This window comes from Vicia villosa, unplaced genomic scaffold, assembly GCF_029867415.1.
Source record: "Vicia villosa cultivar HV-30 ecotype Madison, WI unplaced genomic scaffold, Vvil1.0 ctg.002671F_1_1, whole genome shotgun sequence".
In the NCBI taxonomy this organism is placed as follows: Eukaryota; Viridiplantae; Streptophyta; class Magnoliopsida; order Fabales; family Fabaceae; genus Vicia; species Vicia villosa.
In genome coordinates this window covers 24,475-37,489 of record NW_026705997.1, presented here as the reverse complement: position 1 = coordinate 37,489, position 13,015 = coordinate 24,475, and the positions used below count along the sequence as shown (strand labels likewise).

Below are 13,015 nucleotides of genomic sequence, written 5' to 3'. Positions count from 1 at the left end.
ACTATGAATCGATCTACCGTTATCTAAGGTTACTATGTAAAGCTAGGAGTACTAAAATTTCGATTGTTCCTAAGGGAAAGTGATTGTGAGAAAATAAAGAATAATAATAAAAGACAGGTATCAGTATGTATTTCGTTTAACTACAGGTAATCCGAAGGTTCATTGGCTTTTGCATAATTAAATTAAAAATCTTTACTAATTCCAATTGATTAAAAATCCTCGTCTCAAACTTTCGCTCTGTTGATTCAGACTACTATCCTAATCCTAATGTACGCTTTCGCCATCCCATTAGATTTTAGAAGAGCTTTTTGAAAACAATGTAACTAATAAAATGCCTATTTTACGAGGTTGTTATCTATTTAAATCTCCTAATCTCAAACTTTCGCTCTGTTGACTCGGAACATGCTAATATCCCTAACGTACGCTTTCGCCATCCCGCTCGAGTGTAAAAACAATTTTTGAAAATAAATAAGTCCCAATTAGTTTTAATACGCTTTCGCCATCCTTAAAACTAATGTCCTATGTCTACTATCCAGTTAAAGATCTCAAACTTTCGCTCTATTGATTTTAACCTTTGACCGTCCTAATCCCTCAAACTTCCGCTCTATTGGTTTTAAGACTTACTAATTAAACTAGACATATGAACCAAAAATAAGTGATAATTAATAAAACATAATTTAAGCCAATTTATTTCGGACCCCTACGGTTAACTTACTTTACATACCGACACCTTTAGTATTTTAGCCAGACATATTAATACGATTAAACATACATATATTGGTTCGGTTCATAATAATACGCATATTAAATGGCATATAATATATCATGCAGATAAATAATATAAATAAGGCGGTAAATAAAAAACCTGAATTAAAATAAATCTGGATTGAATTGAATCTTGAAGTACTCGAACTTCCACCACAGGTTGGCTGGATCGTTCTTCGGAATTTAAATGGCAGAAAAAATAAAAACAAGGAAAATAAAGCGATAAATCTAACGTAAGGCTAGATCTATGAAAAGTTCACAACAATTTCCAGTGTAGAAATCGTTGTGAGAAAATAGACGGTTAAATGAAAACAGAATAAGGAAAAGCAGTTCGCGGTACAATTTCGGCAGCACTTCGTTGGCAGGAAATCGGACTGGTTGAAGTGAAGTGGCTGGTCCTATTTATAGGAGAGGCTTTGCAGTTGCTTTGCGTGAAAAGAGGAGATTCTGCAGACTGGCTTGGAGACGTGCGTCTCCGGTTCTTCATGGAGACTGGGTGCGTGACTTGAGACGTGCGTCTCAAGTGGAGAATCTTCAGGGAAATGGAGACGGGCGTCTCCTCTTGGTGACGTGGCAGAAGAGAACGTGGAGACGTGCGTCTCCACTTGCTTGCATGGTTTGGGCTACGCATTTTTGTTCCTTTGTGGGCTGGTTCGTCTCTTTTGGGCCTTTGGGTCCTAATTGCACTCCCTTTTTACTTCAGCACCTATTCTTCGTCTTTTAGGCATAGATATGGGTCGTTTTAGCTCCATTTCTTCTCTTTTTCGCAATTAGTCATAATAATAGTGTAAAACCTGAAACAAAGCAAATACACGCGTAATATCATAATAAATTAACATAATAAACGGAAAATGCTATAAATATCTATGGATTTTAGGCTAAATATACGATATAAAATCGTGTTATCAAATTCCCCCAGACTTGAACCTTTGCTTGTCCTCAAGCAAAATAAGAAGATAAAGATAAATGAAACACACTTCCACCACGTCGTTCAGTCATACTTAGCTACATAGTGTTCTTATTCGGAAGTAACGAATCTTAGCAATAAACCTATAGTAACAACACTAAACAACTCCCAGTATGCATACCAATCCGAATCATGCCATTATAGCTCGACCTATTTGACTTGTCATCATGTTTCACCCTTTTCATTCGCGCGCAATCACATTAAGCCCATTATCTTGACACGCACATAGCAGAGTAGTCGGTTAGTGACTATGATCCTTCTCATGGAGTTCTGGCACAATATGTGGTATACTCCTTAGCATTCACTTGTAGATTGTGGGGAATCGGACAATAGTCCTTCCTACCAAGTTCATTACCAGATGACTTCTGAACCAATCGACAGTGAGTTTTTAAATTCTTTGTATATGAGATTTGCGACCGTTAGGTTAAATGATCTTGTGAGGATCACCTTACTTAGTAGGCACATTTCTTCTTATAGCTGAACACATAATTATTATGAGGATCATACACTTATATTCATCGACTCTCTGCGTAGTTTGTATCTAAGACGGTGCCGACTGCTAGAATAAACTACTAAGGGTTATTTCAAAACTTAAAGTCGATGGTTTTGGTATAACGGGTATTCAAATCGGTTATGTATACTCGGGGGTTTTAGAGTGTTGCGACAATAAGGATATTGATTAATTCAGTTTCGGTGCGTTGAGTGATTGAGTAGCTTCGTATTTCTTGAACGTGTGGGGTTTGCGTTTATCGTTTAGGAGCAAAGTAAAAATTTTGTTATGGCTCAAGAAAATGGAAGAAATTGAAATAACTACGGAATTATACATATAAGACTTAAATTCCATAAATATTCTTTATTGAATTAGAAAAACATTACAAGGAAGGGAAATAACTGAAGGGGAAAATAAAACTAAAGGAAATAGGAAATAGGAAATAATACGACTCCCCCAGACTTAGATGATGCAATGTCCTCAGTGCATAAGAACTACTCCTCATTGTTGCGGTTTCGAGAACTGCTCGCGCCTCTTGTACGAACACGGCGACGTCTATCAGGAGAGTCATTAACACGAATGTCAAGATCATGCAAATATGTGGCAATTTCAGCGTATTGACTTTCGTTCCTAATAGCATAGTCACGGTGCTCCTGTTGCATCTCTCGGATGAGCCTAATTGTTTCAGTTTGGTTTGTCTGCATAGCTTGAACGAGTTGATCTTGGCGTTGAATAGCAGCATACATGGCTTCAAGAGTGATAGGTGGAGGGTTGTTTTGAGGAGGTTGGTTGACATCAGCTTGCCCTTGGTTGAGCTCTTCTTCATTTGCATCCACAGGTTCATTAGGATGTTCTTGTTGGTCATTTTGAGGGTTGTCTTCAATAAGCCTCCAACGTTGAACATAACGGATGTTGATTCTTTCAGGACATGGAAGGATGACATAAGGAATCAGAACTTTGTTGACGACCAAGGTGTATCGGCCATCATGGCGTGGTGAAACCAAGTGGGAGTCACGGCAATAGGTGAGGTCAAGTGATTGAGCAGGCATCATGAGATGAGAGAGTGAAAGGAGCTCATCACCAAGACCTAAAGCACAGGCCAAGGAAGTAATAATTCCGCCAAACAAAAAGGGATTTGTAGCAGGGGCGTTGACACAGCCTTGGATGTGTTGGAGCATAAACGGTGCGGCATTGAAACGAATGTTGTTTAGCGCACAGTAAAGGAAGAATAGTTCATGTTGATTTACCTTGTGGTTGTTGGATCGCGCAAAAATAGTATGCCCCAAAACACGTTGAAAATAACGTATAGCGGGGTTTTGAATGTGAGAAGCATGTAGGGCCCTCCAACCAGTTTGAACTTCGCCAGTGAGGTTAAACCATAGGTCGAAGGCATGTTGTTCCCATGAACGACCATTGAGTTCTTGAAAGATATTGCGGAGAGCATTCGGTGATGTATTGAAATTCAAGTACGTAGCCACAACTTCTTGATCCAGTGTATATTCACGGTTGAACATCCTAAATTGGATGCTACCGGTTGAGAGTGGTTGATCAGAAGGAGTGTCGTAACTGAAAGAACTCAAGAATTCTAAGACGAGCGGCTCATAAGTGGGTACGAGTTCGGTACAGAGATGGTGTAGGCTAGATTTAGTGAGTAAACGGGTAACACCATCAATGAGGCCTAGAGTTTCTAGACATTCGGTGTTCACAAATTTTGTGGGAACAACCGAACGTTCGTAGAAAGCGAGGTATTTGGTTCTTTGAGCATCATTGTCGTCTTCGCGGAATATAATATTGTTAAGGTTAGGGGGTGGTCTCTCAGGACGCACACTACGGATGATTGAACGTGGAGGCATGATGAGTTTGAAGATGAAAAATAGAGATGGTAGTAGAATGGTAGAAAAGAAATGGTATGAAGGTTGTGAAGAATAAGAGTGGTGGTGGTGTGGTTTTATAGTGAGGTTTGAAAATGGTGTGGTAAATGGAGAATTAATATGGATTAATGGTGGTGTTTGAATTTTGAATAGAATAGAGAAATGGGAAATGAATGGAGTTTAAGAGGTGAATGATGGAGGATGAATGAGGTTTATGGGGTTTAAATGGAATAAATAGGGGGAGAATGAGGAGAATGAATTTTGAAATTCAAAATTCAAGAGGGAGAGAAGTGTGGTCTGCGTGGTCAAATGCAGACTGCTAGCCTTGGGAGACGTGCGTCTCAGGCAGTCAGTCTGCTGGGGCAGAGCATGGAGACGTGCGTCTCCTGTCCCAAGAATGGCATCTGCTGGTCCCACACAGATGGAGACGGTCGTCTCCTGTGGCAGGCAAGTGGGCACGCATGCAGGTGACCAGACAGTGCTGACAGATACCATTAACAGCAAAAAGTGTCCATCAGTTCAGAACAATGTCTTATTTTAATACTATTAACAGCAAAGAGTGATAGCCAGGCAAATATATATAGCAGTTAATAGCAGTGTATTATAACACAACAGCAGTAGTGAATAAAATATTGCATTTTAAAATTAAATCAGTACTGAGTGTTAACAATAGCAGAATGGAAAAGTGCAGAAAAAATGAAAATCTAAACTAGGAATAGAAATTGCTAAAACTAGAAATAAAAATCTAATAATCTAATACGGTAACATCTAGCCACGTCTATTGTTGTTTTGATTAGACTGAATGTGTTTGAAAACTTCGTCGAACTGAGCATTGACGGTGTCGATGAAATCGAAGAAATGCATTTGCAAAGTGTGAAGCTCGTTGCGCACATGTTGTACATCTTGTTGTAGTGCATTGATTGCTTGTTCGTGCGTGTTCAGATTGGGCATCCTTTGATTTACCGATGCGGTGGATGTAGCGGGTTGTTGTGGCTCGAGTTCGACATCAGTCATGTCAACAGTGTATTCATCAGCAGAATCTTCAGAAGGTGTCTCAGGCTCGTACTCGGGTATAGGCTCGTCTTCTGATAAAGGTTCATATTCAGGAATGGGTTCATCAACAGGTAAAGGTTCATAGTATCCAGGAGGTGTTTCAGGTTCAGATTCGGATGCAGGCATTTCCTCATCAAAATGTTCATAAGCTTGAGGAGTTTCAGGTGAGGGCTCTCTCTCAGGAATCTGACCATAGTAAAGCCAGTTGGCAGGGTTGTGCACACTTGTCCTAGGATTCGGTAAGGTGAATTGATACCAAACTTTGTTATCAATGAGCAATTCAAACCGATGAGGTCCAAGATTACCGATGATACCTCGATTAAAGCAGAAATTGATGTCCATAGAGGTATGGGTACCAAAAGGTGTCAATCTAAGCAAAGGTACTCTCATTCCTATGGCATTAGCAATCATAGTGACAAATCCGCCGATCCTAATGGGTGAAACTTCGTCTTGCGTGATGCGCTCGAAGTTTGTTAGCATGAATGCGATGGCATTGACCGGGCGATTCTGAGAGGAGCAGAACATGATGAATAACTCTTCTCTAGTAACTTCAGTGACATTATCAGGCTTTCCAAAAATGTAGTGAGCAAGGATCTTGTGAAAGTAGCGGAAAGCAGGATTGTGGATATTCTCAGATTGAAATTCATTCTCTTCAGGGTTATCATTTCCAGTGATTTTCCCCCAGAATTTGTCCAGCTCCCAGTATGGAAGGTTTTCTTCAGCTACTTTGGCATATGCATCGGGTCCATGAGGTAGTTCTAACATTTTAGCAAAGTCTCCCATGCAAAAGTTAAATTCCATTCCAAAGAGTCGAAAAAGGATGACTCCTTTCTTCAGTCCTTGTCCACTGTTTGGAAGATAGGTCAGTGAGCTCAAAAATTCCAAAGTGAGTTTCCGGTAGGTATTAAACTTGCGGAACAAGTGGTAACCAGTCCAACCGACTTGGTTAAGCAGGTGCAAAACGCTTTCTTGGATGCCAAGTCGTATCATAGTCGATTGGTCAGGGTAGCAAGTCAGATCTATTTGTCTTTCAGCCAGCTTGTTGAATCTTGCTTCTTGTCCTCTACCACGGAACACAACTTCCATATTATCAACTCCTTCCATCGTAGTTAGTAGTTAATTGAAAAACCTAGAAGTTGAAAATATTAGGATAAGTTAGAATTAGGCTAGTGTTTATTTAAAATAAAATAAAAAGTTAAAATTAAGCTTAGGTAACAAGTTATAATAATAGATATAATTATAACGGAAATATTTTCTCAAATCAAGATAGTAGTTATAATTATAATAATTATTATAAGATGTATGAAAAATCAAAAATGATTAAAATAAAAATTAGAAATAGAATAAAGTTTTAAAAATGAAAAATAAAAATAAAAAATTAGAAAAATTAAAGTTTTAAATAAAAAAAATAGAAGAATAAATAAATGTGGGTTGTCTCCCACCAAGCGCTTTGTTTAATGTCGTAAGCTCGACGATTTAAAAAAAAATAGAAAACTATTTTTTCGAAAGAGCGGGCAGTTCGTCAAGTTTAAAAACTTCGATGTTTTCATCGTATTCGAGATGATGGTAATACTTAAGACGTTGCCCATTTACGACAAAAGGTTTGACGGTTTCTCCTTTGATTTCTATCGCTCCACTTGGAAATATGTTAGTTATTTCGAAAGGGCCAGACCATCTAGATCGTAACTTACCAGGAAATAATTTTAGTCTAGAATTAAATAAGAGCACTTTATCGCCTATGCTAAAATTTTTCCTAGATATACGCTTGTCGTGCCATTTTTTCGTTCGCTCTTTATAGATTTTGGCGTTTTCGTAAGCGTCTTGTCTAAGTTCTTCTAATTCGTTTATGTCTAGAAGTCGTTTCTCACCAGCGGCAGTGTAGTTTAGGTTTAAGTTCTTAATGGCCCAATAGGCTTTATGTTCTAACTCTACTGGTAGGTGGCATGATTTTCCATAAACGAGTTTGAATGGGGTAGTTCCTATTGGAGTTTTGAAAGCTGTTCTATAAGCCCATAAAGCTTCATTTAGCTTGGTTGACCAATCTTTCCTAGATATAGCAACAGTTTTCTCCAATATTTGTTTTATTTCGCGGTTAGATACTTCTACTTGACCGCTTGTTTGCGGATGGTATGGTGTGGCTATTCGATGATTTACTCCATATTTTCGAAGGAGTTTCTCAAGTATTCTTGAAATGAAATGGGAACCACCATCGCTAATTACCAATCTTGGCACACCGAACCTAGGAAAGATGACGTTTTTGAAAAGTTTAATAACTACTCGTGTATCGTTCGTAGGGGAAGCAATAGCTTCTATCCATTTTGAAACGTAATCGACGGCTACGAGTATATATTGATTTCCAAACGATGACGGAAACGGTCCCATGAAGTCTATTCCCCAGACGTCAAATATTTCTACTTCTAGAATGCCTTTTTGAGGCATTTCATCGCGTCTTGAAATGTTTCCAGTTCGTTGGCATCTATCACAGCTTAGTATAGCAAAATGGACGTCTTTCCACAGGTTGGGCCAGAAAAGTCCAGATTGAAGGATTTTGGCGCAGGTTCTAGATGTGCTATGGTGTCCTCCACACGGTGCAGAATGACAATGTGTTATTATGCTTCTTATCTCTTCCTCGGGTACACAACGTCTAAAGATTCCATCGGGGCCTCTTTTGAAAAGGAGTGGGTCGTCCCAATAGTAATGTTTTAGGTCATGGAAGAATTTCTTCTTCTGTTGGTAGCTTAGATCAGGAGGAAGCACACCAGCAGCTAGGTAATTTACGAAATCTGCATACCAAGGTGCGTCAGATCGGGCTAAAGCTATTTCAGCTAATTTCTCGGTTTCAGAGTTTGGACGGTATAGTTCGAATTCATTTGCTTCTAATTGGGCGATGAGTCTTTCATAAGGGAAATCATCGTCAATTGGTACTTGTTCGGGTTTCAGATTTTCCAATCGAGAGAGGTGATCTGCTACGACATTTTCAGTGCCTTTCTTATCTTTAATTTCCAGGTCGAATTCTTGCAGTAACAAGATCCATCTCAAAAGTCTTGGTTTAGCGTCCTTTTTGGTTAGGAGGTACCTAATGGCGGCGTGGTCAGTGTATATGATTATTTTGGCTCCTACCAGGTAAGAACGGAATTTGTCTAATGCGAATACGACAGCTAATAATTCTTTTTCTGTCGTGGCATAATTCATCTGAGCTTCGTCTAGGGTTCTACTCGCATAATATATGACATGTAGTTTCTTATCCTTTCTTTGTCCTAGAACGGCTCCTACAGCATAATCACTTGCGTCACACATTATTTCGAAAGGCTCATTCCAGTCGGGAGGTTGCATGATTGGTGCAGAGATCAATGCTTGTTTAAGCGTTTGAAATGCTTCAGTGCATTTATCGGTGAAAATAAATTCGGCGTCTTTCATGAGTAGTTCAGTTAAGGGTTTGGTTATTTTAGAGAAATCCTTAATGAAGCGTCGGTAAAAACCAGCATGTCCCAGAAAACTTCTTATTTCTCTAACGGTTTTGGGAGGTTGAAGGTTTTCAATAATTTCGATTTTTGCTTTATCAACTTCGATTCCTCTATCGGATACGATGTGTCCAAGTACAATTCCTTGTCGAACCATGAAATGGCATTTTTCCCAATTAAGGACTAGGTTTACGCTTACGCATCGTCTAAGCACCATTTCAAGGTTTTCTAAACATGTTTCAAAACTTCCTCCACAGACAGAGAAGTCGTCCATAAAGACCTCCATTATTCCATCTAGGAAGTCGGCAAATATTGCCATCATGCATCTTTGGAAGGTCGCGGGTGCATTGCAGAGTCCAAAAGGCATTCGTCTATAAGCGAATGTACCATAAGGACAGGTGAATGTGGTCTTCTCTTGGTCGTCAGGGTGGATAGGAATTTGGAAAAATCCGGAGTATCCATCCAGATAACAAAAATGTGAGTGTTTAGCTAAGCGTTCGAGCATTTGATCTATGAAAGGTAAAGGGAAATGGTCTTTTCGGGTAGCTTTATTTAGCTTCCTATAGTCAATGCACATTCTCCATCCAGTTTGGGTACGTTGTGCTACAGATTCTCCTTTTGCGTTAGTGATTACAGTGACTCCTCCTTTCTTTGGTACGACGTGAACAGGGCTAACCCATTTACTATCGGATATAGGATATATTATTCCAGCTTCTAGCAGTTTTTGGATTTCCTTTTTAACCACATCGCTCATAATAGGATTTATTCGCCTTTGATGTTCTCTAGATGTTTTACAGTCGTCTTCGAGCATTATGCGGTGCATACAGAGGGAAGGGCTTATACCTTTCAGATCTGATATGTTGTATCCTAAAGCGGTCGGGTATTTTCTTAAGACAGTAAGTAATTTCACAGTCTCGGTTTGTCCTAAGTTGGCGTTCACTATAACTGGTCGGTTTTGTTCTTCGTCTAGAAATTCGTATCTAAGATCGGTAGGGAGTGTCTTCAGCTCTATAGCAGGCTTCTTTGGTCCAGGTATAGGATCAGGGGTTAAAGCTAAGCATTCACTCAGGTGGTTATCTTGATATTCCTCACGCCAGTTGTCATCTTCAAAAATTGGCGGCATAGGAATTCTTAGGGTTTCGGTTTCCTTATTTGGTTCGGATTTTATTTCCTTGACACACTCGTCGATTATGTCAGCAGAACAGCATGTGTCAATTATAGAAGGTGCTTTTAGGAATTGGGAAAGGATAAATTCTATTTTCTCTTCTCCTACTTCGAAAGTAAGCTTTCCTCGCTTTACATCTATAATTGCACCAGCGGTCGCTAAAAATGGTCTTCCTAAAATGATCGGGATGTTAGAATCTTCTTGGATATCCATAATGATGAAGTCAGTCGGGATGTAGAATTGACCTACACGAACAGGGATGTTCTCTAACATTCCTACAGGATATTTAACTGAACGGTCTGCTAGTTGAAGAGACATTCTTGTTGCTTTAAGCTCACCTAGATTGAGTTTCTTACAGGTCGAAAGAGGCATCAAACTAACACTAGCTCCTAGATCGCACAAGGCTTTCTCTATGATGGTTTTTCCAATTACGCAGGGTATAGAGAAACTACCAGGGTCTTTCAGTTTTGGAGGCATGTTGTTTTGGATGATAGCGCTACATTCAGCGGTAAGCGTTATAGTTTCGTTATCCTCGAGTTTCTTTTTGTTTGATAAGATTTCTTTTAAGAACTTAGCGTACGAAGGCATCTCAGTTATGGCTTCTGTGAATGGTATGGTTATGTTTAATTGCTTCAGAAGCTCTACAAATCTTTTAAATTGCGCTTCGGTTTTTGATTTGGCTAATCTTTGAGGGTAAGGAATTGGTGGCTTATAAGGTGGTGGTGGAACATAAGGTTTCTCTTTTTCGGGTTCCACTTCGTTATTGTTCTCTTTAGTCTTAGCAGTTTGTTCGTCGGTTGTTTTCTTTTGGGTTTCCTTTGGCTCTTGTTGTGACATGGGTACGTTTTGGGTTCTAGGATCTATGGGTCCATCGTAATTAGTTCCACTTCGTAGTGTTATCGCGTTCGCATGTCCTTTAGGATTAGGTTGTGGTTGAGCAGGAAACGTGCCAGCAGGGGCAGCAGTAGGTGCTTGTTGTTGAGCTACTTGTGAGATTTGAGTTTCTAACATTTTGTTATGCGTAGCTAAAGCATCTACTTTGTTCGATAGTTGTTTTAGTTGCTCGCTATTGTGGATGTTTTGATTCAGGAAGTCTTTATTGGTTTGTTGTTGGGAAGCTATAAAGTTCTCCATCATGATTTCTAGGTTTGACTTCCTAGGGGTGTTTTGAGCAGCTACAGGCGCTTTTTGGTAGCCAGGTGGTACAGCAGGTGCTTGTCCAGGCGCGTACAACGCATTGTTGTTCTTATAAGAAAAGTTCGGGTGGTTTTTCCATCCAGGGTTGTACGTGTTAGAATAAGGGTTTCCTTGAGCGTAATTTACTTGATCAGATGGGACTCCAGTCAAGAGTTGGCATTCAGCAACTACATGCCCAGTCAATCCACAAATCTCGCAGTTAGGTGCTACAGCGGCAGCGGTGGCTGAAGGAGTGATGGTTAAATTCTCGATCTTTTGAGTTAAAGCGTCTACTTTAGCGTTAACGCGGTCTATACCACTAATTTCGTACATTCCTCCTTTGGTTTGGGCTTTCTCTAGAGCGGCGCGTTCTCCTCCCCATTGGTAATGGTTTTGTGCCATGTTCTCTATGAGTTTGTATGCTTCATCATGGGGTTTGTCCATTAATGCTCCGCCAGCAGCGGCATCTATAGTCATTTTAGTGTTATATAAGAGACCACCATAAAAGGTATGGATGATCAGCCATGGTTCGAGTCCATGATGAGGGCATATTCTAAGCATGTCCTTGTAACGTTCCCAAGCTTCGAAAAGCGATTCGTTATCTTTCTGGGTAAATCCGTTGATTTGACCTCTAAGCATAGCAGTCTTGCTAGGCGGAAAGTATCTTGCTAAGAATACTCTCTTCAATTCGTCCCACGTAGTTATGGAATTGGAAGGCAGGGATTGAAGCCACGCTCTCGCTCTATCTCTCAAGGAGAAAGGGAAAAGGCGTAATCGAATAGCTTCGGAACTAACGTTGTTGGCTTTGATAGTGTCGGCGTATTGCACGAACACGGATAAATGGAGATTGGGGTCGTCTACAGGGCTTCCAAAGAATTGATTCTGTTGAACAGCTTGGACCAGTGAAGGTTTCAGTTCGAAATTGTTCGCTTCAATCGCAGGTGGTGCGATACTTGAATGCGGTTCAGCGCGCGAAGGAGCGGCATAGTCTCTAAGAGGACGAATAGCAGCCATCTCTAACTTCGGGGTGATTTGATTGATTTGATCAGTAAAATTCAATTCCTGATTAATCGGAATTTCTGCTACTTCGGGAAGGTTGCGAGCTCGACGTTTAACGTTAATGAAACGTTCGATCTCGTTAATTCGTTGTATTAAGTCTCCTCCTTGTGAACGAGTATTTGGCATACAATCGTTCAAAAAGAAAGGGAAGAATTTTCCTAGTCTCTACGGTGTAACAGTGAGTTACGATATCGACTTAAATAGTCCCCGGCAACGGCGCCAAAAACTTGATCGCGACTTTACGTGTCTATAAATCTGATAACTGCAAGTGCACAGTCGTGTCGTGTAGTTTTAAAAGATATCGAATCCACAGGGACTATGAATCGATCTACCGTTATCTAAGGTTACTATGTAAAGCTAGGAGTACTAAAATTTCGATTGTTCCTAAGGGAAAGTGATTGTGAGAAAATAAAGAATAATAATAAAAGACAGGTATCAGTATGTATTTCGTTTAACTACAGGTAATCCGAAGGTTCATTGGCTTTTGCATAATTAAATTAAAAATCTTTACTAATTCCAATTGATTAAAAATCCTCGTCTCAAACTTTCGCTCTGTTGATTCAGACTACTATCCTAATCCTAATGTACGCTTTCGCCATCCCATTAGATTTTAGAAGAGCTTTTTGAAAACAATGTAACTAATAAAATGCCTATTTTACGAGGTTGTTATCTATTTAAATCTCCTAATCTCAAACTTTCGCTCTGTTGACTCAGAACATGCTAATATCCCTAACGTACGCTTTCGCCATCCCGCTCGAGTGTAAAAACAATTTTTGAAAATAAATAAGTCCCAATTAGTTTTAATACGCTTTCGCCATCCTTAAAACTAATGTCCTATGTCTACTATCCAGTTAAAGATCTCAAACTTTCGCTCTATTGATTTTAACCTTTGACCGTCCTAATCCCTCAAACTTTCGCTCTATTGGTTTTAAGACTTACTAATTAAACTAGACATATGAACCAAAAATAAGTGATAATTAATAAAACATAATTTAAGCCAATTTATTT

At 39.6% G+C, this 13,015-nt stretch overlaps 1 non-coding gene across 1 annotated transcript; it reads left to right on the top strand.

Annotated features, from left to right (window-relative positions):
* The first annotated feature begins 11,480 nt into the window (after nucleotides 1–11,480).
* Nucleotides 11,481–11,587, top strand: LOC131639502 (small nucleolar RNA R71). The gene has a single exon (XR_009294977.1). It is a non-coding gene; the product is annotated as a small nucleolar RNA R71 (small nucleolar RNA).
* Nucleotides 11,588–13,015: the final 1,428 nt, after the last annotated feature.